This window comes from Terrapene carolina, unplaced genomic scaffold, assembly GCF_002925995.2.
Source record: "Terrapene carolina triunguis isolate 2854851 unplaced genomic scaffold, T_m_triunguis-2.0 Scaffold113, whole genome shotgun sequence".
Classification (NCBI taxonomy): domain Eukaryota; kingdom Metazoa; phylum Chordata; order Testudines; family Emydidae; genus Terrapene; species Terrapene triunguis.
The window spans coordinates 20,176,858-20,204,381 of NW_020664464.1; the positions used below are offsets into that span (position 1 = coordinate 20,176,858).

The 27,524-nt window shown below is 42.3% G+C and overlaps 1 protein-coding gene across 4 annotated transcripts in view; it reads left to right on the top strand.

Annotated features, from left to right (window-relative positions):
* The first annotated feature begins 1,263 nt into the window (after nt 1–1,263).
* The window catches only part of AOPEP (aminopeptidase O (putative)), a 310,109-nt gene continuing 283,848 nt past the window's right edge, over nt 1,264–27,524 (top strand). For 2 of the 4 annotated variants that reach the window (XM_029911714.1, XM_029911718.1), the window contains exons 1-2: nt 1,264–1,334; nt 20,308–20,422. The gene's annotated coding sequence lies outside the window, so the exon portion shown is untranslated. Of the gene's footprint in view, nt 1,335–19,044; nt 19,157–20,307; nt 20,423–27,524 lie in introns of those variants that run through there. The other 2 variants (XM_029911716.1, XM_029911717.1) reach the window with 2 other exon arrangements.

The following is a 27,524-nucleotide window of genomic DNA, read 5'->3' on the forward strand; positions in this document are numbered from 1 at the left end:
GGTTCAAAAAAGAACTAGCTAAGTTCATGGAGGATAGGTCCATTAATGGCTATTAGCCAGGATGGGCAGGGATGGTGTCTCTAGCCTCTGTTTGCCAGAAGCTGGGAATGGGTGACAGAGGATGGATGACTTGATGATTACTTGTTCTGTTCATTCCCTCTGGGGTGCCTGACATTGGCTACTGTCAGAAGACAGGATACTGGGCTAGATGGACCTTTGGTCTGACCCAGTATGGCCATTCTTATGTTCTAGTATAGACAGGGCCTAATTCATATTTGAGGCTAAAAAGGAATAAAAAGTATAAGTGGCTGATAAGGGGAATGGTAGGAAATCAAGAAGTTTAAGGACAAAAGCTGCAAGCAAACCACAGGCTGCAGAAGGGATGGAAAACTCCTCTGAGTTCTTTTTTGAATACTTGCCATTCTATGAATACTTAATTTTACAGGTATATTTAAAGCAAAACAAAAATTTGTCTCATATTTTGCTCAGTTTTTTCCCCACGAATATGGTCTTTTCTTGTCTACAATCTAAAGCCAGTTGTTTTGGAATCAGGAAAGGTCTCTGCTGCTTCACGTTCTTATTTCACCAGTAATCTCTTCATTTTCTACTAATGGCATGCATTTAAATCCCTTTAAATATTAACAGTGGTGCCAGAGAATACAAGTTCAGCACATAAAGGCCTGTCTGAATTAGTACAGAATTTCTGAATAGGTGTGGGCTGTGGTTATTTTACTTTAAGTAAATGAACTTTGCTGCAGTAATATCCCATTACTACAGATTATATGTACTGCTGGAAAATAAATCAGCTTGTCAGCAAATCTGGGTGTCCTGACTTTTCATACATTATACAAATATTTAACATGTGTGCCTTTGCTCTCCACTGTACTACTCTTGCTTGAATGGATTTTATACTAATCTTGCTATCTAAAGTACTGCAAAGTGGCATGAGGAAAAGGGTGACACTGTAAGCCTTTTCATTCAGGGCGAGAGAGTCTGAGGTTAGGACTGGGAGCCAGACATTCTCAAATATTAATGCTGTCTGTGACACTGATTCCATGGAAGGCCCGTTTTATGGGTTGGTTTGGTGGTCACTCGATGGTGCCATGGCAGGAGCAGGGAGGGTTTCTGGTGCTTGGAGGATTGGCCAGCTCAGGACTCTTGTCTAGAGCAAGTCCTAACCTAGCTCCACTTCTCTTACCTCCATGAATACTACTACTCCTTTCCCACCCTGTATTTCCACTATGAACCACGTCTTTCCATTGCAGGTCCCAGCTTCTCTTTCATGCTGTGAACCAAGGAGGAGAGAGAGACGACCACAGAACCTAAACAACCAGGTACTTGAATTCAGGAACTGTGTCTGTAGATAGGCGGAGTGGCCTCCCTCTGACGCTGACAGGAACCACTCCCTGCCCTCTGGTGGAGAGAGCCAGGCCAGGCCTACCCTTTGCGCCAGAAGCAGAGGGGTGGAACAGGAAGTATAAGATGTGGGGCCTCCAGCTCAGTTGAGGGAGAGCCAGGGAAGGAGTTGGATGCCTCTGCCTTACTGCTGACCCTTGAGCCAGAGACTGAGCTGTACCAACCCCTGCTCCTGGAGGAATACCCCGAGGTGCTGCTGAGTACCCTGAGGGCCCGTGAGCGACAAAGCCCTTCAAACAGGTACAGATAGGAAGTAGCCCAGAGAAACCAGATATTAGTCTGATTGTGTTGCTGAATCCAGAGTCAGTATGTTTCAGGAGGATCCCTGCTGACCCAGTGGCAGGATTACTCGCCACTGTTAGGGCTTTGGGCTGGGACTTGGTGGAGTAGGTTGGGCCTGGGTCCTTCTACCCCCTGCTGCCAGCCCCGCTCCTGGGGTAGCAGCCTACCCACTTTAGGCCAGATGGCCTCCATTTGTTTGCTTTTTGCCCCACACAGGGAGCTGGGCCATAGACTGCAGTTGCTCTGCCCTGCCCAGGGAGCTTGAGCCTGACTCTGTCTGCCCCAAAGACACAGCTGGGTTGAAGACTGATAATTGCCCTGGTCTGCCCCCATTGGCACATACCGTGCTAATTCCTTGTCAATTGGCCATCAGCCAATAGGTGGCATAGCGAGGTGGAGTGGCCTCCCTCCAAGGCTGACAGGGAGGAATCACTCCAAGCTACTACAGTGTCAAGAAGGGACAAGGTCTTTGGTTGTCTGATATTAGGGCAATATGAGGGATCTTAATAGAGATGGGAAGGAAGAGGAAGGACCCACAGACATAGTACACGGAAGGCACTTTCTCAAGGCAGAGAAGAGTGTATTTTGCATATTATTAGTGTGCTAATAGATAACCTTTCTAAAATTATTAGAAAAAATTGGAACTTCCACAGCAGGCTTCATTTTCAGTAGTGGCCCCCTATGTAAGTCCCTGCATATGGATTTAGGTACTTAACTGTAGGCATTCAAGTTTGAAAACTTAAGTCTTTGTTTTGTGGATCTGAGTTTTGGTAACTATCAAAACTATAGTGGTACTAGTAGGACAGTACTCACTCAATGTGTTACTAGTCGAATCATAGAATCATAGGACTGGAAGGGACCTTGAGAGGTCATCTAGTCCAGTCCATGGTACTCATGGCAGGACTATGTAATAACTAGACCATCTGTAGAGGAGCGGACTCACCCCTGCAGCACCTCCTGCTGGTCACTTCTGGGAATTAGCTCTTCCAGCGTCCTGGAGCACCCCCTGCAGGCCGGTGATCCACCTGTCCTCTGGCCCCCGTGTCCCTCCCAGACCCCAGTGCCCTTGTATCTGGGGTGCTGCCCCCAGCAGTACCCCTCAGTACTAGGGTCTCCCCTCCCCAGGGAACCCCCACCCAATATCCCTACCTCATCTCAGAATAAGGCCACTGCCAGTCACCAACTAGCCCCCGCTCCCTGGGGCAGACGGCAGTATAGGCCACTCATCACAGGCAAGGAGGGTTTGGACCTGCTGCCTTGGCCTAGCCCTGGGCTGCCCTCTGCAACCCCCAGTACCCCTTAGCCTTCTCCTAGGCCACAGCCTGGGGCTTTCCAGGCTGGAGCTCCCCAGCTCCTCAGCCTTTCCCCAGCCCTGCTCCACTCAGGTACTCTGTGTCTAGCTCCCTGCAGCCAGGCCCTTCTCTCTCTAAGTGCAGAGAGAGACTCCTGAGTGCCTGGCTCCCAGCCTTTTTATACAGGCCAGCTGTGGCCTGATTGGGGCATGGCCCAGCTCTGGCTACTTCCCCAATCAGCCCAGCTTTTAGAGCTGCAGCCCTCTGCCAGGGCTGTTTTAAGCCCTTCCAGGCAGGAGCGGGGTAACCACCCCGCTACACCATCCCTGACCAGTGTTGTCTAACCTGTGCTTAAAAATCTCCAGTGATGGAGATTCCACAACCTACCTAGGCAATTTATTCCAGCGCTTAACCACCCTGACAGGAAATTTTTCCTAATGTCCAACCTAAACTGCCCTTGCTGCAATTTAAGCCCATTGCTTCTTATCCTATCCTCAGATGTTAATGAGGACACATTTTCTCCCTCCTGCTTGTAACAACCTTTTATGTACTTGAAAACTGTTATTGTGTCCTCTCTTGGACTTCTTTTCTCCAGACTTAACAAATCCAGTTTTTTCAATCTTCCCTCACAGGTCACAGTTTTAGACCTTTAATCGTTTTTGTTGCTTCTTCTCTGGACTTTCTCCAATTTGTCCACATCTTTCCTGAAATGTCGCGCCCAGAACTGGACACAATACTCCAGTTGAGGTCTAATCAGCACAGAGTAGAGTGCAGGAATTACTTCTCGTGTCTTGCTTACAACACTCCTGCTAATACATCCCAGAATGATGTTCTCTTTTTTTTTGTGTGCAAAAGTGTTACACTGTTGACTCATATTTAGCTTGTGATCCACTATGACCCCAGATCCCTTTCTGCAGAACTCCTTCATATGCAGTCATTTCCCATTTTGTACATGTGCAACTGATTGCTCCTTGCTAAGTGGAGTACTTTGCATTTGTCCTTATTGAATTTCATCCTATTTACTTCAGACCATTTCTCGAGTTTGTTCAGATCATTTTGAATTTTAATCCTATCCTCCATAACACCTGGAACCCCTCCCAGCTTGGTATCATTTGCAAACTTTATATGTACTCTCTATGCCATTATCTAACCATTGATGAAGATATTGAACAGAACCTGCAGGACCACACTCAATATGCCCTTCCAGCTTGACTGTGAACCACTGATAACTACTCTCTGGGAACAGTTTTCCAACCAGTTATGGCCCCACTTTATAGTAGCTCCATCTAGGTTGTATTTCCCTAGTTTGTTTATGAGACGGTTATGTAAGACAGTATTAAAAGCCTTACTAAAGTCAAGATATATCACGTGTACCGCTTTCCCCCCCATCCACAAGGCTTGTTACACTGTCAAAGAAAGCTATTAGGTTGGTTTGATAAGATTTGTTCTTGACAAATCTATGATGACTGTTATTTATCACCTTATTATTTTCTAGGTGTTTGCAAATTGCTGAATTATTTGCTCTGTTATCTTCCCAGGTACTGAAGGTAAGCTGACTGGTCTGTAATTCCCTGGATTGTCCTTATTTCCCTTTTTACAGATGAGCACTATATTTGCCCCTTTTCCAGTCCTCTAGAATCTCTCCTGTCTTCCATGATTCTTCAGAGATAATCGCTAATGGCTCAGATATCTCCTCAGTCAGCACCTTGAGTATTCTAGGATATATTTCATCAGGTTCTGGTGACTTGAAGATGTCTAACTTGTCTAAGTAATTTTTAATTTGTTCTTTCCCTATTTTAGCTTCTGATCCTACCTAATTTTCACTGGCATTCACTATGTTAGACATCCAATCACCACCAACCTTCTTGGTGGAAACCGAAACAAAAAAATCATTTAGTACTTCTGCCATTTCCTCATTTTCTGTTATTGTTTTTCCCGCCTCATTGCGTAATGGGCATACCCTATCCTTGGTCTTTCTCTTGCTTCTAATGTATTTGTAGAATGTTTTCTTGTTACTCTTTATATCTCTAGATAGTTTAATCTCGTTTTGTGCCTTGGCCTTTCTAATTTTATCCCTATATACTTGTGTTATTTGTTTATATTCATCCTTTGTAATTTGACCTAGTTTCCACTTTTTTGTAGGACTCTTTTTTTGAGTTTCAGATCATTGAAGATCTCCTGGTTAAGCCAGGGTGGTCTTGTGCCATACTTCCTGTCTTTCCTACACAGTGGGATTGTTGGCTCTTGTGCCCTTAATAACGTCTCTTTGAAAAACTGCCAACTCTCTTGAACTATTTTTCCCCTTAGACTTGCTTCCCATGGGATCTTACTTACCAACTCCCCAAGTTTGCTAGGGTCTGCCTTCTTGAAATCCATTGACTTTATTGTTCTGCATTCCCTCCTACCATTCCTTAGGATCATAAACTCTACCATTTCATGATCACTTTCACCTCAGCTGCCTTCCACTTTCAAATTCTCAACCAGTTCCGCTCTGTTTGTCAAAATCAAATCTAAAACAGCCTTTCCCCTAGTAGTTTTCTCCACCTTTTGAAATAAAAAATTGTCTCCAATACATTCCAAGAACTTGTTGGATAATATGTGCTCTGCTGAATTATTTCCCCAGCAGATGTCTGGGTAGTTGAAGTCCCCCATCACCACCAAGTCTGTGCTTTGGATGATTTTGTTGCTTAAAAAAAGCCTCATTCACCTCTTCTTCCTGGTTAGGGGGTCTATAGTAAACCCCTACTATGACATCACCCTTGTTTTTACCCCATTTATCCTTACTCAGAGACTTTCAACAAGTCGGTCTCCTGTTTCCATCTCAACCTCAATCCAAGTGTATACAATTTTAATATATAAGGCACACCAACACCTCCTCCCTTTTTTCCCTGCCTCTCCATACTGAGTAAGCTGTACCAGTCTATACTAATATTCCAGTCATGCGTATTATCCCACCAAGTCAAAGTCATAGTTGTGTTTATTAACTAGCATTTCAAGTTCGTTCTACTTATTCTCCATACTTCTTGCATTAGTATACAGACATCTAAGATACTGATTTGATTTCCCCTCTATGTTCTCTCTTGTCTCCCTTATCCCTGCTATAATGGCCCATGCTCCCCCCAGATTCCGACCCTTCTCCCAGGTCTCCATGTTTTTGACTTACCTGTGGGATTTTTGGTATCAGAGGGGTAGCCGTGTTAGTCTGAATCTGTAAAAAGCAACAGAGGGTCCTGTGGCACCTTTAAGACTAACAGAAGTATTGGGAGCATAAGCTTTCGTAGGTAAGAACCTCACTTCTTCAGATGCAAGTAATGGAAATCCCCAGAGGCAGGTATAAATCAGTATGGAGATAACGAGGTTAGTTCAATCAGGGAGGGTGAGGTGCTCTGCTAGCAGTTGAGGTGTGAACACCAAGGGAGAAGAAACTGCTTCTGTAGTTGGATAGCCATTCACAGTCTTTGTTTAATCCTGATCTGATGGTGTCAAATTTGCAAATGAACTGGAGCTCAGCAGTTTCTCTTTGGAGTCTGGTCCTGAAGTTTTTTTGCTGTAAGATGGCTACCTTTACATCTGCTATTGTGTGGCCAGGGTTGTCACTTGCCCCCACTGAACCTAGTTTAAAGCCCTCTTCACAAGGTTAGTTAGTCTGTATCGAAATATGGTCTTCCCCTTCCTTGATAGGTGGGCCCCATCTCTGCTTATCAGTCCTTCCTGGAACACTATCCCATGGTCAAGGAGGCCAAAGCCCTCCTGGCGACACCATCCTTGTATCTTGGAGATGAATGCCTGGCTGCATCTGTCTCTGTCTGGGCCCCTACCTGTGACTGGAAGGATCAAAGAGAACACCACCTGCGCCACAGACTCCTTCCCCCTTACTCCGAGAGCCCTGTAGTCACTTCTAATCTGCTCAGGGTCATACCTTGCAATATCATTAGTGCCCCATGGATGAGTAGCATAGGGTAGCAGTCAGAGGGCTGGATGATCCTTGACAATCCCTCCATAACGTCTTGGATATGGGCCCCGGCAGGCAGCATACCTCCCGAGATGCCAAGTCAGGCCGACAGATGGGTGCCTCCGTCCCCCTCAGAAGCGAGTCACTAACGACCACTACCCTATGTTTCTTCCTGGGAGTAGTGGCTATGATCATCCCAGCCTTGGGGATACGTGGCTTCTCCTCCTCCACCTTTGGGGGCGATTCCTCATCGCTTGTTGCCAGGACAGCATAACGGTTCTTCATCACTATGGTGGGTGGGTCGGCAGTAGGGGTGGAGCACTGCCTGCTTCCAGAAGTAACCAGCAGCCATTGTTCTCCCTGTGACAGAGCCATATCCTCCTCCCTCGGTGGCATGACAGCAGTTCTCTCTAGATGGATAGTTTCCTCAGCCTTGGATGTCTCCATATAAATACTGTCAATAAATTCCTCATGGACACGGATACTCCTCAGCCTAGCCACCTCCTCCTGTAGCTCTGCCCCTGCTTCCTGAGAGATTCCACCAGCAGACACCTTTCACAATGGATAGTCCCCTCAGTCTGGCTTTCTGAGTGGGAAATGCAGGCCACAGTCTCTGCAAATCTACCATGGGATCTGGGTAGGGTATCCATGGTCAAGTTCATGGTCTGGATACAGGTGCAGGTGGAGGAGACAGGAGCAGTGTGGGCACTGGCAATGTAGCCCTTCATAACCATAGCAATTATATTACTACTCTCTCTTACAAACTCCCCTGTTTGCAGTCCCCTGTTCGCACAGTCCCCTTGGTGGCTTAGCCTCTGGCTTTTTAAGGCCTTTTCTCCTAGGTTGGTCCTATCCTCTCCTTCAATCACACAGAGGGAGGGTGATCACAATGCTGATTGAGGCTGATCAAGGATGATCCAGGGAACAAAGGCTCAAACAGTCTGCAAACACACAATCCCAACTGACCCTGTAACTTTAAATAACCTCAAAGAGAAAGAAAAACACAAACAGCCAAACAAACTCACTCACCCCAAGATTACTACTCGCATCTTGTTTGTTCAGCAGGGGGATCTCATTCTCCCCCCTCAAACTTCCCTGTTTGCAGTCCCCTTTTCACTAGCTCGCATGTGCATGCACGTTAGGGTGCACAAGTAGGCCCTTTTAAATATGGAAATGAGTAATTACGTGCATAAGTGTCAGTTTGCACATGTTGTTGTCTATTCTTATGTGCAAATGCAGGTTCTTGCAGAAGCAGAGGCTATACACGTTTTTGCAAGCATAATGTTATTCCCTCCTTGGAAAAATTTGCCCTTAACTGCTACTTATGAGCTAGCTTATGCTTTAACAGTCTGCCTTCTGTAATGAGTGGTGCATAGCTTCAGTGCTCCAAGAGCAGAAGAGGAAGATTCCTCAGAGAGACACAATGTCGGGAATAAATAACCTGATATGTGCCATCTCAGCAGTGCAGACTGGCATGGTGAGGGGTGGAGTCTTCGTTCCAACCACTCCTTGCCCACTTGCTTGGATGGGAAGTAGTGGCACGCAACACCTGCTTACTCCTTTCAGGGAGGCTGCACAGTAATGTTAGATGGGGAGAATTACTTTATAGGCTGGGTCACAAAATGGTTCTGTCTCTCCAGCTTCCCTGCAGACTGGAATGAAAGAATTGTGCCTGAGAGGAAGTCTTCAAGGAGTAGGAAAATCAAGCACAAAGACAAAAGGAAAATGCATAAATAGTAGGAACACTTTCTATTCAGCCAACCTACATGGCTGGTGCTCTCTTGTGACTCAGAGAGAACTGCAGAGCACTTTTAGATAAAGTTGGAGAGGCAAGTGGTTTGTGGAAAAAATACCTAATTTATGCCCTCTAATGATATCCAACTTCTCCATGCTATTTGGGTGGCCTACACCCCTCCTATCTACCCCCCCCAAATATCCATTAGTGGAATTGTTTATTAATTGCAGCCTTGCTACTGACATGCCATGACTTTGATTGATGATTAAAGAGCTGTTCTGTTAAATGTACCAGGCAACATAAGCCTGAAATTACAGCTGTACTCTGAAAAGTAACATAGCATTTAAAAAAAAAGTATTCTGGATTTCCAGTTTTGTCTCTTGATTCTGTTTCAAAAATATTGATTCTGTTTCAAAAAATATTTTTAAACTATCTGCCCTGGAAATTTCAACATGGAATCTAAAGGTCTGGCTGGGTTCTTTTTAATTCTGGATCATCACCAATGATCAAGATTCCAGAGCTGGAACTTAGTTAACAATTCTGTGAATTGTACATGCCAAAAAAGATGCCAGCTCATTCGCCCACAGCAGAATTGTGTGCAGTGCTAAGAATAAAAAGAAGTGAAAACTCATTTTACTTAGAAAAGTAAGCAAATAGACTGTGCATAGAAACAGGGAGTAGAACTCTGGAGGATTAAGAGATGTTATTTTAACATCTTCATTTTTCTTGAACTTTTAATTGTCCATTGATTTCAATGAAACAAAATGAAATGAAATGTTGGTTGGTTTTCCCTGCACCTGTGCTGAAGAACCAACTAGGAAAGGGTTAACATCTGATGTCTGTATGCTTGTTAATTACATAAAAAGGACAAAGACTACATGGAGATGGCAGCTAGCATTATCTGCCACAGATTAATGTGTAATTTACAAATCCAAAATATTATGTTTGAAGATCTTCTATGTTATAGACACTGCAATTTTTTTCTTATTTGCAAATGTTAAGACTCCCCCCCCCCCAAAAAAAAAATCCTGAGCATATAACACTGAAGGTTTCAAAATCACTTACTTCTGAAAGTTCTGTATTAGAGTGCAATGGTTTATGGTTACCACAGTGATGGGATTGGTATAAGAACCCAAATACCGGAGTAGAATGCTTAGTAATGGAACAGTTATAGACTTAAAAAAAAAAAAAAAAAAAAAAGTGGTGAGGGGAGGCTTAGATTTTGTTTGTTTAACTTTACATTCCTAAATGAATGTCAGGACAGTAAATTAGTGGCAAAAATCTCTATCCACATTCTCTAGTAACAGAAAATCTATAGTTCATAGCATGATTGACCATATCCCTGAGCAGTCAGTTTCACATTTAATCTTTCAGTGAAATTAAAAAGGAAGAATAATGGAGGCAACAATTATTGCACATGTTATTGTGCAAATGCCAGTTTTCTTTATTCTTATACAATTATGAAAGTCAAAAGGTCAGGATATGAAATGCTAAGAACATCCCCATAGCCGATAAGTTAATCCTGGGAATGCATAACAAGGACTGCATAGTCAGTCATAAAATTTTCAAGAGCTACGGTAAATCTCTGTGCAAATATTGCCTTCATTTTTACAGTAAAGCAGTTGAGTGATATTCAGAATGATCACTTATCTCTGTTCAGTAACCCATTTAACCCCTAATAGTGCACCTTGTTTTATACTCTTATTCCATCTGCAATGGTCTTTATGTAAGAGAGAAGTAGAAGGGTTAAAAATGACGATCATAGCCATTAACTCAAGTTTACTTCACATCAGCGTTGCTCACCACAGGATGAGTAATTGAATCATTCCCTAGTGCATTGATCTGCAGCCCTCTGGTGCAGCTGCTTAACATGCCAGTTTGACATTGTTCAGAGCTCTGTCTCCAAGACCCCATTCCATTCTTGCTGCAGTTGATCAGAAATAATAAGCATGTGCCAAGCAAGACGTGTACTTCCTAAAAGCAGTAAAACAGAAAATGAAAGCTAAGAGAGACCAATTCATCATTACCTCTTTGAATTATAATTGGCATTCAGACATTCCTTATTCAAACGGTGTCTGCCAATTACATCTCCAGGAACGGGAAAAAGACTAAATTTTTTTCAGAAATCCTTTTAAAAATCCATTGCAACTCTCAGGTAAGTTTTCCAGAAAGTTTTATTAACCAAATCTCCCGAAGTGTGTACTTTTTCTATATTCCTTTCCCTGTCGTTCGCAATTACAAAGAACAAAAACAAAATAAATAAAACAAATGATAGAGACAGATGAAAAATGGACTACAGGGTCAATAAGAGAAAGGAAGTTCAAAGGCACAAAAATAAGGTCATATGATTAAATCTGTTTAAAAAAAAAAAATCAGTGGCATATAAATAACTGTGATATAAGCCACAATGCTTCCTTCACATCAGTGGAAGGTAGCTATAATATATAAAAAAGAGAGCTGGATGGGGGCAAAACAAAGGGAGTGGCAGCTTTGCGAGATGCACCTCTCTATTGACCAGGCTGTGAACCCTTTATTCCCAATAGTGAGCAGCTACTTGCAGGAATAATCCCATTGACATCAATACAAACAACTCACTAGTGGGAATAATGGGTTCACAATATGGCCTCACATGCGTATGGTATGTTAGGGGGCTCAGTGAGTAAAAGCAGGTATCTAGTGGAGAAGCAGCCAGTCTATACAGCATGCTCCCTGCAAAGGTATCTAAAGTCCACCATGACATAATGGTCTGCATTAATTAACTGCAGAGGTTAATGTGGTGCAGACTAGCATTAATTCTCCATGCAAAGGATAGTATTGGGGGGCACAGTAGCTAACTATGCCACCAGATGTGTTGGGGGAGCATCTGGAAAGAAAATTGCTTTGTAGGTCTGGTTGAGGAACCATAACATGACACAGGTTTGTGCTTCCTGGCTGTCCCCAACCGATGCAGCCTCACCATTTCCCCTGCCAGGAAGTCTCCATCCCTGTGAAACTGATGGGAAAATGTGACCCCCCCCCCAAAAAAAAATCCCCCAGCTTTTTTCAGTAACTTTTCCTTTCTCATGAGTGTCATTCCATATGAGGAAAAGATGGGGCATGCAAAGTCTAGATTTTGATGCTCCCCAAATCAGATATGATGAGCAATTAGAGAGGAGACAGCTATCTTCTGTTTACACAGAAACACCTTGCAACTCATCCATAATGACAGGAAAGGAAATACAGAAGAAAGTATGTGACAGGTTAATGGAGTTGTAGTGGGGTAACAGTCTTTAACCCTGTGCTTCTTTATCCGCCAGAGGCCCTGCTGATGTGAATGTAAGCAATGTCATAGATTAATGAAGGAGTTGTTTCATTCCATCTACAGGGCTTATTTTGGAGAAGTTTAATTTACATGAAAGATGTAAGGGAAAAAGGAAAATAATGAACGTATCACAATGTCATTGCTTATAGGAAAAAATAGATGAATAAGAGAGTACACATTGCAGCAGGTGAGCACCATCTACACTTCGGCTTAGAATTATGACAAATTTATTTTTTGTATATCATAAAAGTTAATACATGTGGTATTGGGAGCTTTGAATGACTATGTGTCAAACTGGTTCTTAGGGTTGTACAGTGGTATTTTCAGCTGAAAATTCAATACTATGATGGCTACAAGACCAGATTCAGACTGGGTGTAAGCAGATATTTGGAGCTTTCAACTGAAGTCAGTGGGAGTTGCATCTAATTACACGAGGACTGAATTTGATCCATATTATTGATTTAAGCATGTGATGATAACCTGTTTTACCAGGATTCAAACCTGAACCCTAGTCTAACCTTAATCTGATTTAAACACTGCTCCCTTGGCCTATCTCTGGTCTTAATACAATAGCACTATTATATTGAACAACACATTTTATCTTACCCTTGTGCTGTGAAAACAGAACTAATTCAAACTCTAAAGTGGACTGAATTTTTTGGTAAAGCAAATTTTCTTCTTTTCTGATGCTGAAGTACAAGCTAGAAATATGCCAGAGGTTGTCAGGTAATGTTCAGTAACATCATTATTCAAAATACTTTTTAACCTCTTCTAGTCATTTGTTGAAAATTTTATTTCCTGGCATGATTGAGGAATGTAAAAAACTCCAACATGTGTGCACAAAGTCCCATGTTCATTTGTATGTGTAAAAATTCTAAATGTGTCTAAATTTTAAAACTTCAGCATGTAGTTAATAGTCAAGTATAGAAAATTTTGTGTTATATCCCTGAATGGACTAGTAAAATCTGTAGGACAGGAGGTAATATCTTTTACTGGACCAATTTCTGTTGGTGAAAGAGACAATCTTTTGAGCTTACACAGAGCTTTTCTTCAGGTTACTGCAATCAGTAGTAAATTCCGTGGGCATTTTGTACTGCTTATATGTAAATGATACTTGTCTGTATCATTAATATGGCCCTACCAAATTCACGGCCATGAAAAACGCGTCACGGCCCGTGAAATCTGGTCTCTTGTGTGCTTTTACCCTATACTATACAGATTTCACCAGGCAGACCAGGTTTCCCAAATTGGAGGTTCTGACCCAAAAGGGAGTTGCAGGGGGAGGGTCGCAAGATTATTTTAGGGAGGTTGCAGTATTGCCACCCTTACTTCAGTGCTGCCTTCAGAGTTGGGCAGCTGGAGAGCAGTGGCTGTTGGCTGGGCACCCAACTTCGAAGGCAGTGCCATGCCAGCAGTAGCGCAGAAATAAGGGTGGCATGCCATTCTTACTTCTGTGCTGCTGCTGGTGGTGGCTCTGCCTTCAGAGCTGGGCTCCCGGCCAGCAGCCACCATTCTGGTGATTAGTCCAATTAGCAGTTAGTCCTTCTGCCAAGTCCCTCTATCAGGGCAGTTAGCAGGCCTGGCCAGCAATCAGCACAGGCCTTAATTAGTCTTTCCATCCTTCAATCAGGGCGGTTCACAGGTTATATCTCAGGCTGAGTCCGTGCGATACACCCCAGGAGTTCAGGGTGGGGAATTAGCTCCCAACTGGGAGCTACAGCAAATGCGTCTGGCGCATTAGCTCCAGCGGGCGCCAGACCAATTCAGGCCTCCTGGCCTATTAGTGGGGAGGTGGCCACCCTCCACAGGTGGGGTGCCCGGGGTAGGGGGATGCAGGCCCTCCCACTCCACTGCTTCCCAGCCCAGGGCCCTATTAGTGGCAGGGTAGTTCGCCACTAGGTCAGCGGGGATCCACCCGCAACACGCTGGCCAGTTCACAATAGTTCCACAGCCAAACCCTATTCGGCATCCCTGGGCTCCTTCATACTCTGCCCAGCTTGGGATACCTGGGTTCTGGAGTCATCCTCAGTCTCCCCTGGGTAAACAGCAAATGGCAGCCCCGGCAGTTCGTTGGCATTGCTGGTCTCCAGCAATTCAGGTAACTCCTCTGGTCGGGCAACTGTCTCCTTCTTGCTGCCAGAGCCCGGAGCTGGAAGAGCTCCCCCCTCCTGAGCTAGGAGGCTGGCCTTTTATAATCCCGCTTCCTGTCCCGCCCCACTGCTTCCGGCTGGGTGGCCACACGTGGCCTGGTTCTGCCCACCAGGGGGTGATTTCGGGTCTCTCCCCTTCTGACAGGGTGGGAGGCCGCGCATCCTCACTACACATATATATACAAGTGATATGATTGTGTCTCTCTCTCCCCCAGATGTTGTTGTATATTACTTGTCGTCTTTATGGCAAGATCTTTGGCTCAAAGACAGTGTCTTTGTATTGTTTGTAGAGCACCTAGCAAAATGGGTCTCAGATCCTTTGTGTGCTACTGCAGTATCAATATGTAGAAATTAATGCATTGCTATGACAGCTGTTGCCCTTTTCCAGCAGCTCAAGTGATACTAAAAGGGGTCTGTGATTACTACGTGTGTACCCTGTTGTGATGGGGTATACAAACCCCACACTGGGCAGCAAGCAGTTGAGCTGCTTTGGGCTCAGCTAGCCTGGCGCCATCACACTTTCAAAAGATGCAGACTGGAAGAGGAGTTGAAAAGAAGCAGAAGAGTATCCTTGTGAACAGACTAGGGAAGAGGAAAGACTTCTAGCTTGCAGCTTCTGTGTTTTGTTTATGGACTATCCTGGAAGGGGAGAGACTTGGGACTGACCTGGCCAAAGGGCCAAGACAGAAGAGGAGGCACCTGCCTCCCCAAGAGAGAGAGAGCTACCATGCCATGCCTGGCTGTGAAGAGATGCCAAGCGGTGAGCTGACCCCCTTCACAGCCTCTTCTGGTAGATTATGAACTTTGGACAATAGCTGAGTGGTAGGAAGTGGCCCAGGAAAGGCAGCCTTAATGTGCTCCTGGGTGTCAGACCCTTGTGTCACCTTCATGGGGCCCAGTGCAATGGGAGGGCCCAGGTTCTCCCACCAAAAACCCCCTCTGCAGGTTGAAGGGCCTAAGCCCTGACTGCTAGGCAATGCTCCCCATGAGCAAAGACTATCACACTTGTACACCATATTTGCCATGCATTTATCTAGACTAGGAATAAAAGTATGATGTTAGTACTTGACTAGTTTAGTACATGTTAAAGGTAGGGTGCCTTGTCTAGACTAGACTTTTAAAACATGTTAGTTAGCAAGTGGCAGCTAATGTGTGGTAACATCACAACTTAAAGCCAAATTTAGGAAAGGACCAAACCATGCAAAGCACTGGAATTAAAGTAGCAGGATTCAGTTACAATCCAACATAGAGTGGAAAAATACTGACAAATCTAATACACCTCTACCTTGATATAATGCTGTCTTCGGGAGCCAAAAAATCTTACCGCGTTATAGGTGAACCCGCGTTATATTGAACTTGCTTTGATCTACCGGAGTGCACAGCCCCTCCCCCCCCGGAGCACTGCTTTACCGCGTTATATCCGAATTCATGTTATATCGGGTCGCGTTATATCGAGGTAGCGGTGTACTTCTGAAGGATTTTCGTATTCAAATATGGTAAATTAGACTCCTACTGCACCACGTCTAATAATTTGAAGTCATGTTAGATAGTAATTTGGGGCTTTGAATCTTTTAGATACGTAGTTCTGTAGATTTCATTTATTTGACTGTTTACATTTGCCTGTAATAAATATTTAAAATAGCCTTAAAGTGTGTGTATGTTTGCCGGGGCGAGGGGAATGTTAGTTTGGTATATAAAAGTTAGAAGGAGAATTAAACTTTAAAATAGGAAAGATGGGAATCTTATTTACCAAAAGTTACAGTATAATAGTGAAAGAGAATGAAGGCCAGAAAACTTACAACTGGTAAATGGGAATGGAACAGTAAGCAACTTGTACAGTCATCCTCAATGAATGAAATAAATAGTTTTCACCACTCTGCTCTATAGCCTGTTTTATTTGTATCACATAAAATCTTTCCTTTTTCCTTTTCCTTTTTTATTGATTTCTTTCTGATACTGGAACAGCTCAGTATAATAAATTGCAAAGCTGTTTGATGACTATGCTAGGTTCAAATCAAAATGTTAGTCCTTACTTTTATTTGTGAGTGGAATTGTGTCATGTTAGCATTTGTTATGGTTGACTGCACTACAGAGGGGAAAAGTGTTGTAAATTTTGATGCAGTGCAGCTGTACAAACTGTTATGTAAGTGTCAGATTTTAATTGGCTGGCTGTGTGCTTTTTTTCTCTAGATCTATCTGAATGTTAGTAAATCATGTTGTGGTGGCATATGGTACAGTGAGGATAAATTGTGAGTGTATATATAAACACCCATATGGTAAATTTATATCTATCAATATTGTTCTTAGTTACAGTATATATCTTTATATTGTAAATAAGATAGTACAATGGGTCAACAGGTTTTATCACATGCACACTTAGTGTATAATATATACCAAATCACCTCAAGACATGTCACTTTTTGGTGTCTAGATGTCACAATGGATTATTTACTGGTCTTTCATCTCTGTAGATCTAGGACCAAGTACAGCTCTGAACTGGGTAGAAATCCAATGAAAGATCGTGTTTAGTCCAGGATTGAATTTGGCCCATAATCTCAAATTTTGTTTTTGTTAGCTCATAAATGAAGATTAGCTTGGTGGTCTCCTCACTGTCTGCGGTGGGTCTTTGTCTGTATCATACACGAGGCAAGAAGGCAATGTGGCCATACTTTCTCATTTGATCTCAAATGCAAGAAGAGTCCCAGCTTGAAAATTAAGTCATCTGAATGTACAGTCCTAATATGTGAATCCAGGGATGAAATAAACACAAGAATATCCTTGATGTACAGATAACCTGGTGAGAAATCCAATGAAGGCCAGTGAGATTCCTGGAAGAAATAACAGAGCTCCTATTTAACATCATAATGGACCTCTCAAGAGTCATTGTCCTGAGAGATCTGAACATCCACATAGACCACATATCTAACAACATAGTTTGCTATTTCCTACTTACCATAGATTTTTCTCAAGTTGCCTTCAGCATCACCCACAAAACTGAACACACACTAGAGCTCATCTTTGGCATTGGATCAGGTAGAGTGGACAACAATCTGTCCTCTTGCAGAGACCGTCACCTTCTCATGATAAAGATTAAATGAATCAATCATTTCCATTTCAGTGAATGAAGCTTCTAGAAAATGTCCGGAAGGAGTTGACAAACTAGCAGAAGACGACAACCAACTACTGACTGAAGCCATTGATTGCTCCTCAAAGCCTCTTCCCTTATACCATCTGTCATAACTATAAAGGGAAGGGTAACAGCTCTCTGTGTACAGAGACTCCAAATCCTTTTACCTGTAAAGGGTTAAGAGGCTCGGGTAACCTGGCTGACACCTGACCCGAAGGACCAATAAGGGGGCAAGATACTTTCAAATCTTGGGGGGGGGAAAGGCTTTTGTGTGTGCTCTTTGTTTTAAGGGGTGGTTCGCTCTTGGGACTGAGAGGGACCAGACATCAATCCAGGTTCTCCCCATCTTTCTAAACAAGTCTCTCCTATTTCAAACTAGTAAGTAAAAGACAGGCAAGGCGTCTTAGATTTACTTTGTTTTCTCAACTTGTAAATGTACCTTTTTACCAGAGTGTGTATCTTTGTTTGCTGTACTTTGAACCTAAGACAGAGGGGGGTCCTCTGAGCTCTTTAAGTTTGATTACCCTGTAAAGCTATTTTCCATACTGATTTTACAGAGATGATTTTTACCTTTTTCTTTAATTAAAAGCCTTCTTTTTTAAGAACCAGATTGATTTCTCCTTGTTTTAAGATCCAAGGGGGTTTGGATCTGTATTCACCAGAAGTTGGTGAAAGGAGGGTGGGAGGAAGGAGGGGGGATGGTTAATTTCTCCTTGTTTTAAGATCCAAGGGGGTTTGGGTCTGTGTTCACCAGGGAATTGGTGAAAGGTTTCTCAAGGCTTCCCAGGGAGGGAATTCTTGTGATGGTGGCAGCGGACCAAAGCTAAGCTGGTAGATAAGCTTAGAAGTTTTCATGCAGGCCCCTACATTTGAACCCTAAAGTTCAAAGTGGGGATACAGCCTTGACACCATCTCTGTAAAATTACTGTGATTTTTCTGATGAACTCTACCTAGTGAAGTAAAAAACCAGTTGAGTGAAGTGCGTATGGGGCAAGATCCACTTGGCAACCCGTGAAATTCTCAAGATGCAACTTCATATTGTGGCAACACAACTCTTTCATCATAGCAAAACTTAGCATTTTTCCCTCTGGTGTTGGGACCTGGAGAAAATCAGTCCTATAAGGAGTTTTAATTTTTAAAGTTGCCTTATTTACAGAGCAGGCCCTAGGGTTGGCCTAGAGGTTTCTTTAAACAAACAGACAAATTTCGTAAGTCCCACTGGAGTACTTCCTCTCAGGGCCAGCTCCAGGCACCAGCGTAGCAAGCAGGTGCCTGGGGCGGCCAATGAAGAGGGGGGCAGCACGTTCGGCAGCAATTCGGCGGCGGGACTGTCACTCCCTCTCGGAGCGAAGGACCTGCTGCCGAATTGCCACCGATCGCGATCGTGGTTTTTTGTGTGTGTGTGTGTGTGCGCTTGGGGCGGCAAAAACGCTAGAGCCGGCCCTGCTTCCTCTTATGCTGCTACCAATCACCAGCAACACTCTCTAACCCACACTGTGTTGGGAACCCAGGTCCCCTCCCCCAACAGAAATAAACACAAGATTTCCCTTATAGAGAAAAACAACTCTTTACCTGGGAGGAGCCTTTTCCCCTTGTTGCACACAGCTCTTTTGCAGCTTGCTTCTCATCCCTCCTCTACCCTCTCTCTCCTAACTGGAATCAGTTTTTTAGAGATCACGTATTCGACTCTGGTGACCATAATTAACCTGAGGTAACTTCTTTCCGTTCATAGGAAGAGGGCTTTAAGACCGATATACCTGCCTTCAACCACCCTTTTAGATCTGTCAGGTCTGACTTTGTCACAATATATACTCAGCAGCCATAAAGAAAGCTAAAAGGACATATGACACAACTGAATCCTTTGTGTACCTCTCAAACACAACTGCACCAGCTTGCTAAAGGTGAGCAGAAGTGTTTCATGCGTCTCTAAAACTGACCCCCTGTCCTTCTTGAGAAGTGAAGTCCACTGAGAAACACCTAGTCCCCTTGATAACTGAGATAACCCGTGCCTCCCTCAAAAAGGCAAACTATCAGTTATCCTAATGAATGCAGTACTCAGACCTTGGAGAAGCCAACCCTTAAAACAGCCTCACTGAATGCCACCCACTCTCCAATCCCAATTTTTTGGTAAAGTTATTGAGACCCCAAGCTCCAGCAATATCTGTCAAAAATCCCAAATATATATATATCACAGTCATGTTTCAGACCCGGCAGTGACACCAAAATGGCCCTGAGGAACACTGCCCATTGTTCATGGCACTAAGGGACTACCTTCTTCTGCTCTTAAGCAACAAATCAGATTCTTTGTTGATATTGCTAGATCTCTCTGCATCCTTCAAAACCATGGATCATATATGGTACTGATGACAAACAAACAAGATCTTATCTGAGAATGGCTTAGCACTGTGTAGGATGCACTTGGTCTCCTCCAGAGAGTCGTGATGGGCACCTGTTCCTTGTCAAAATTCTTAAATAGACAAATTAGTACCATCATGCACTTCTGCAGAACTGACAGTCCCTTCTCGAGAAGCCCAGGACTGGAACAGCTGAGATGATGTGAATTACAAATGAGCCACATTGACAAAGCTGTTATTGGCTCAAACAGACTGTGTAGTATCTGCTGGCACTGTACCCAACTCATGCCATGTTCTAAATCACTCTGATTAACTAAAACTCACCCACACAATCTTTAGCAAGAAAACACATGATTTGTAAAATACATACAGATGACTATTCGTGCTAATAGATTTATTGTTGTCAAAGGAAGAAATTTATGTCACCTTTTAAAATTGTTACAGTCACACAGCATATAATTTAGGATAAATCTTTAAAGCCCATATACAATAATCCATCAGTGCTATGGTCTTTTAAAATGTGTATGAAATAAAAAATGTTGAAATTATTTATGAATGGAGCTACTGGTAAAGATTTGGCAAGGTTCACTTCATAAATAATCTGATAAATCATGGAAACAATGAATTACATTTGTACCAGTCAGAAGTGAACTACTTAAATTAGACTTAATGTAATAATGTTATTTCTTTTCTTTCAGATAGATATAATTAAATATACAGATAGAAGTATGGGATTGGACGACAGCATTACTTTATACTGTTGGTAGAACCCTTTGACTGAAGAAAAGAAATATTCAGTATAAATAGATAAAGGTTAGAAATCAAACAGTTACACTTAATAGATGTAATTCTTGTAAATTTAATGTAATTCTAGGAAAGCTTCACAAGAATAATACATTTGTACACTTGTTTGCATGTATATTACCTCTGTGGAGATAATTAACACATCATAAGAGTTTGAGGTATTAGGACAAAACCTAGACCTTGTTGTAAATTCAAGGACCATTATCTTTAAGCATTTTCAGCATCTAATAATTTAGGGATTACAGTCTGTTAATTCATTCAGAATCCCCGGATTATATGTATATTATGTAATATGCCTTTTTTGTTGTTTCTGTCAACACCTTTGGAAAAAGTGTTATTTTTTGGTAGTGTGACTTTTATCAGTAAATAGTGAATAATTTGAATCCCCATTAAGAAGTCTTTTCTGAGATGTTAAGGTTCCACATGATGGAATTTCTATTTTTGATATTCCATGTGTTATGAAGGAGATCAGACTAGATTATCATAATAGTCCTTTCTGGCCTTAAAGTCTATGATTCCACAAGATATATGCTAAATCAGGGCATTACACACTATTAAACCTAGTGAAAGAAATGTTACACTTTGGAGGCTTTTTTTTTTTTACACTAATTTTAGGTGTTCTTCTTACTCTTTTTAATCCACTTTGGAGTTCAAGGGAGTGAGGGAATGATTACATGGAACAGGCAGACAGAGTGAAAGGGATGTATAGTAAAGACTTTGTGAGCTTCCTCCAATGCACAATTCTGCCAATTGTAAAAGCTTATGGCAGAGTCCTCACAGTCAGTTCAAAATGCTGCTTTAAGTTTAAAAAATAAATAAATAAAGGAAACTGCATTATTTTGTTAAGAAAAGTACACACACTTCCAGTTCTGAGGCCCACAGGGTATATATCTGACTATCTAGGTTCATATATGGCACCAATTAGCATAATATCTGAGCATCTCATAAGTATTTCAAAACTAAACTAACCATCTCTCTCTATCTTCCCCTTCCCAGCCTGTAGGAGTAAATATCTTTATTCTATTGGTGTGTGTGGATGTGTATGGCAAATTTATTGAGGAAAAGCTAAGCCAAAGCAATAGGCTTTGCATTTAGTTCTCAATGCAGTGAAATTAGTGGCCATTCTTATCTTTTCTGGGAGTGAGTTCTATAGTCTATGTTCAGCTTCTTTGCAAGTTATGACTCCTGAGAATCAATTTTTATACTCTGAGGGCAGGTACCTCCACCATTTTTAGGGTGAATTTTTCAAAGTGCTTCACTCTCCCTACCAGCATCACTTTCAAGTTACCTTACATTGTTTCAAACCGCTCTCGAGTCCGATGTTTATATTATTTTGGCACTGAGAAAATTGAAAGATAATGTTTTCTAGAGCTAAAGGAATTGTAGTGATTCTTGCGTAACCCACATATTGTTCACACTTCAGACCGTGTTGTCCCACCAGCTCTCTTGATGGCTTCTTGTAGATGTTGAGTAAGATGATGTAAAAGGTTGAGCTTTGTGGGACTCTGTAGGGTGAGGGCTCTGGAGGAGGAGGAACAGTTGCCCATAAGGACTTAATTTTTGGTCTGAGAGAAATGACTTGAGCCATTACAGAGGATTTCTCTTCACCCATGGGACAGGAGTATTTGGTGATCAATGAAATCAAATGCTGCAGAGATGCATCCAGCAGGATGAGATGGCTCTGTGGTCTGTTGTCTATGGACAGGAAGAGGCCATCTGGCAAAACAACCAGAGCTGTCTTGCTACTGTGTTCTCTGCTGAGAGAGTTCCAAGAAACTGGCATCTGACAGGTGACTGTTTTTTGCCAGCTTCTTGATTAGCTTGCTTAGAAAAGGAAAGCTGAGTACTAGGTGGTAGGTTGAGACATCTCTCAAGCTGCTGAATGAAGATTTCTGCACTATTGTTCAGACTATTGTGTGCTTCAGGGTTGGTGACATATTTCTTTGAAAGATATAGAGCTGGAAAATTTATAGCCTCACGAGGATTTCCATCCACAACCACCTTCTCATAATTATGCAGCCCAAGCTACTTTAGCATAATTTGCCAGACTACATAGTTCAGGGCAACTACACCTGTATTTCCCTTCAGTGGACCAGCAAGGGTACTCAGAGGCTTCTGTCTCCCCTGTCTGTCACCTCTCTTAGGTGGAGACCAGGGTACTTCCAGGCTGAACAATTCCCTGCTTTCACTGTGTTATTCCCAACAAAATACGCTCTGCCTATGCAGGCCCACTTCACTTTATCTTCAGAAACTGCTTCTCTGAATTGCCCTAGCGTACTTTACAACTGGGGCAATTATTACAAATTTACAACTGGGGCAAGTATCTTCAGAGACTGCTTGCAGCTTACTTAATTGCCCCAGTTGTATAATTGCCCCAGTTGTAACTGCCCCAGCATAATTGCCCAGTTGTAAATTACTACACAGTTCTTTCTAAGCAAGCATATTTTATTCTTAAGGTAAAAGCACTACAGAGGAACCATAAAAGAGCCTACCTGCATGCTAATAAGCTTACCAGAGATCACCCCCTCCAACATGGGCTCTGGAAGGAGCACTCCTTCAAAACCCCATCCAGGGTTTTCCTGTGATCTGAAGTTCATCACACCCTTTGCTTAGAACAAGAAACTCTTATGTATCCTTAGTAGGCCAAAGTCCTTCCAACCCTTCCCTAACGACTAGGATTCTCTGTGGATCAGCAGTCCTGTCTGTTTGCTGGATCAGAACAAAAACTTTGAGTCAGTTCACCACCAGGTTATTTATCCCAACATCCTGTCTTTGTCTGCAGCTTTCTAGAGAACTTTTTAAGAGATCAGGAATAGGTAATCAGCCAGGCAATGGGTCCCCTCCCTAGGGTGAAGGCCTGATAACTAAAGAATTGTATTAGGATACCCCCTCCTGTAGAGAAGTTATATACAATCTCACAATAACACATAACATTTTCATTTTTATACAATGGACCTCAAGGCATTAAACTTAATTCAGCAAGGATTAATTTGATTCAGTAATGTTTATTCGGAGCATTGCATATCTGTCAAACAAAGTACTCTCTAGATCAGGGGTCGGCAGCCTCTGGCACGCAGCTCTCCAGGGTAAGCACCCTGGCGGCCCGGGCCAGTTTATTTACCTGCTGACGCGGCAGGTTCGGCCAATCGCGACCCCCACTGGCCGTGGTTTGCTGTCCCAGGCCAATAGGGGCGGCGGGAAGCAGCGCGGGCAAGGGATGTGCTGGCCGCGGCTTCCCGTCACCCCTATTGGCCTGGGACGGCGAACCGCGGCCAGTGGGGGCTGCGATCGGCCGAACCTGCCACGTCAGCAGGTAAATAAACTGGCCCAGCCCGCCAGGGTGCTTACCCTGGCGAGCCGCGTGCCAGAGGTTGCCGACCCCTGCTCTAGATCCCCCTACATGCTAATTATTCAGTTCTGATCTGCAGTACTTTTTCTGTTCCTAGGCCTAAACAGTGTATAGTACAGTACATTTTGATAAGTGGCTAGGTCACTTGCTTTTAATATTTGTTAGTGATGGAACACTTGATACTATAAACACTCATAGTTCTAAAGGAAATTATTAAATTAACCATATATATATTTACATTATTTGTGTATAATGGGTATTAATCTGCCTCTCTTCAAAAAGGACACTAAGGCCAAATGTAGCAACTATAGAGGTATTATGCTGTTGGTCCCGGAGAAAGCCTTCACTTCCATGTTTCATAGATTCCAAGGCCAGAAGGGACCATTGTGATCATCCAGTCTGACCTCCTGTATACACAGGCCAGAGAACTTCCCCAAAATAATTGCTAGAGCATATCTTTTAGAAAAACATCCAATCTTGATTTAAAAATTGCCAGTGATGGAGGATCCACCATGAATCCTTGGTAAATTGTTCGAATGGTTAATTACCCTCACAGTTAAAATTTACACATCATTTCTAGTCTGAATTTGTCTAGCTTCAACTTCGAGCCATCAACTTTCTCTGCTAGATTGAAGAGTCCACTATCAAATATTTGATCCCAATATAGGTACTTTGTTCCCAGCATAGGTACTTGTAGACTGTAATCAAGTCACCCCATAATATTCTCTTTGTTAAGATAAATAGATTGAGCTCCTTGAGTCTAACTCATAAGGTATGTTTTCTAATCCTTTAATCTTTATCATGGCTCTTCCTTCAACTCCCTCCAATTTATCAACGTTCTTCTTGAATTGTGGACACCAGAAATGGACATAGTATTCCAGTAGCGGTCACACCAGTGCCAAATACAGAGATAAAATAACCTCTCTACTTCTACTTGAGATTCCCATTTATGCATCCCAGGATCACATTTTTAAATAAATATAAAAATAAATAAATAAATCTGCCTTTCTGACCACAGAATTGCACTGGAAGCTCATGTTCTGCTGATTCTCCACCACCACCAAATCTTTTTTCGAGTCACTGCTTCCCAGGATAGAATCCCTCATTGTATAGCCTACATATTTTGTTCCTAGCTGCAGGCATTCATGTTTAGATATATTAAAATGCTGCACCCAGCTTACTAGCTGATCCCGATCGCTCTGTATCACTGACCTGTGCTCTTCGTTATTTACCACTCCCCTAATTTTTGTGTAATCTGCAAACTTTATCTGTGATGATTTAATGTTTTCTTCCAGGTCATTGACAACAACGTTAAATACTGCCAAAAACTGATTCCTCTGGGACCCCACTAGAAGCACACCTAGTCAATGATGATTTCCTGTTTACAATAACATTTGGACATCTATCAGTTAGGCATCTTTTAATCCATTTACTGTGTGCCATGTTACTTTTATATGTTCTATTTTTTTTAATCAAAATGTTGTGTGGTATCAAGCCAAACACCTTCCAGAAGTCTATTTTATTAGCACCATTACCTTTATCAACCAAACTTGTAATCTTATAAAATAGATATCATGTTATTTTGAAAGGATCTATTTTGCATAAACCCATGTTCATTGGCATTAATTATTATTCTCCTTTAATTTTTTATTAATCATCTCCAGTATCAGCTGCTCCATTATCATGTTTGGGATTGATATCAGACTGACAGGCATATACTTACCGAGGCCATCTCCTTTACCCCTTTTAAATATTGGCAGAACATTAGCTTTCTTCCAGTCATCTGGAACTTCCCCAATGTTCCAAGACTCATTGAAAAGCAACATTAACAATCCAGCGAGCTCCTCAGCCAGCTCTTTTAAAACTCTTTGACCAAGTTATCTGGACTTGCTGATATAAAAATATCTAACTTTAGTAGCTGATGTTTAACATCCTCCTGAGATACTAGTGGAATGCAAATAATGTTATCATGTGATATGACTACACTACACCATCTTTTTCCAAATACAGAATAGAAATATATATTGAACACTTCTGCCTTTTTTGCATTATTATTGATAATTTTACCATTTCCATTTATTAATGGACCAATACCGCTGTTAGGATACATTTTGATCCTAATATACTTTAAATTTTTTTTCTTATTCTCCTTAACTCTGCTGACCATAGAGTTCTCCTTGTGTCCCTTTGCTTCCCTTATCAATTTTCTACAGTTCTGAGCTTCTGATTTATATTCATTAGCATCAACTTCCCCTTTCTTCCATTTGTTATAAATATAATTTTTATAGCTGCCTTCAATTTCCTCTAAACCAGGTCAGTTTTTTAACAATACTGCCTTCTTCTTTGATTGTCACTTTTTCGGCTCTTAAACAATTCCCAATTATCAGTTACACTTTTTTGTATTAAATTCTTCCTCCCAGCTGATTTGACTCTGAATTGTTTTCAGCTCTGTGAAAAACTGGCTTTTTAAAGCATCAAGTATATCTATCACTGCTCTGGACTTTATTGTGCTTGCACACTATAAATGTGATCAAATCTTGATCACTTGTACCTAAGTTAACGTTAATTTTTAGTTTTGTGATCAGTTCCTTTTTATCTGTCAAGATGAGGTTTAATATAGAATTCCCCCACGTTGGATGCAACACTTCTGGAGTTAGGAACCTGTAATCTATAATATTATGAAATTCCAAAGGTGCATTAATACTGGCAGCAAGTGACCCGCAAGACATGACACTCACACTTAAGTCCCCCATGCCCATGCATCTTTTTTTCCCTACATGTTATAGAAAGGTGCATAAGGAGCTGGTCATCCTGTTTCCTAGTGTGATTTGGTGACACCAACTAGTACCCCATCTTGCGCTTTATCTGTTTAGACACTAATCCATAAGCATTCAAAATAATTTTTTTCCAAGTCATCAGTGTAAACAGGTAATGCCATTTTTGACACAGAGTACCACTTACCCATTCCTTTTGCCCACTCAATCCTTCCTAAATAGGTAATAATATTGATTTTAACATTTAACAATCATGTGAATCATGTGAATCATGCCACCAGGTTTCAATAATACCAACTAGATTGAATTTATGCTCATAAATGAGCAACTCCAATTCTTTTTGTTTGTCACCCAGGCTTCTAGCACTGATGTATAGGCAATTCAAGAATTTCTTCTCTGTGTCCTTTGGTGCCTTGATTAATTTTGTTCTTGATTTTGTGCACAGCTCTTTCCTCTCTTTACTCACCCCTTTTGTTATTAGTTTAGCACCCTCCTGATTACTCTAGGCAGCCTGTCCCCGAGGAGAATGGTTCCCGTTCTACTGTGGTGGAGGGAGGCCATCCATACAGCCCCCTCTCTCCATAGAATGTTCCACCAAACCAAAATCCTCCACCCTACACCACTTATCTAGCCAGGGGTTCACTTGCAGCACCTTCTGACTTCTATCTTCCTTTGCTCATGGGACAGGAAGGATCTCAAAGATTGCTTGGACAGTCTTCTTCAGCACGCTTCCAGGTTCTCTGAAGTCATCTATTATCTGTGAGATATCCAGTGATGCAGTGTCATTATTGTCATTATGAACCATCCCCAATGGATTCTTGCCTGTCAACTTTAGGATGCTTATCTGATCTTAGAGTGATGTCTCATGTCTTGGCTCTGGGAAGGTAGCACATCATCCTGTTGTCCGCCTGTTCCTTGCAGAATATTTTCTATTCTTCTGAGTATTGTATCCCCTACAAGGATTGTCTGTCTTCCTTGGACAGTTGGA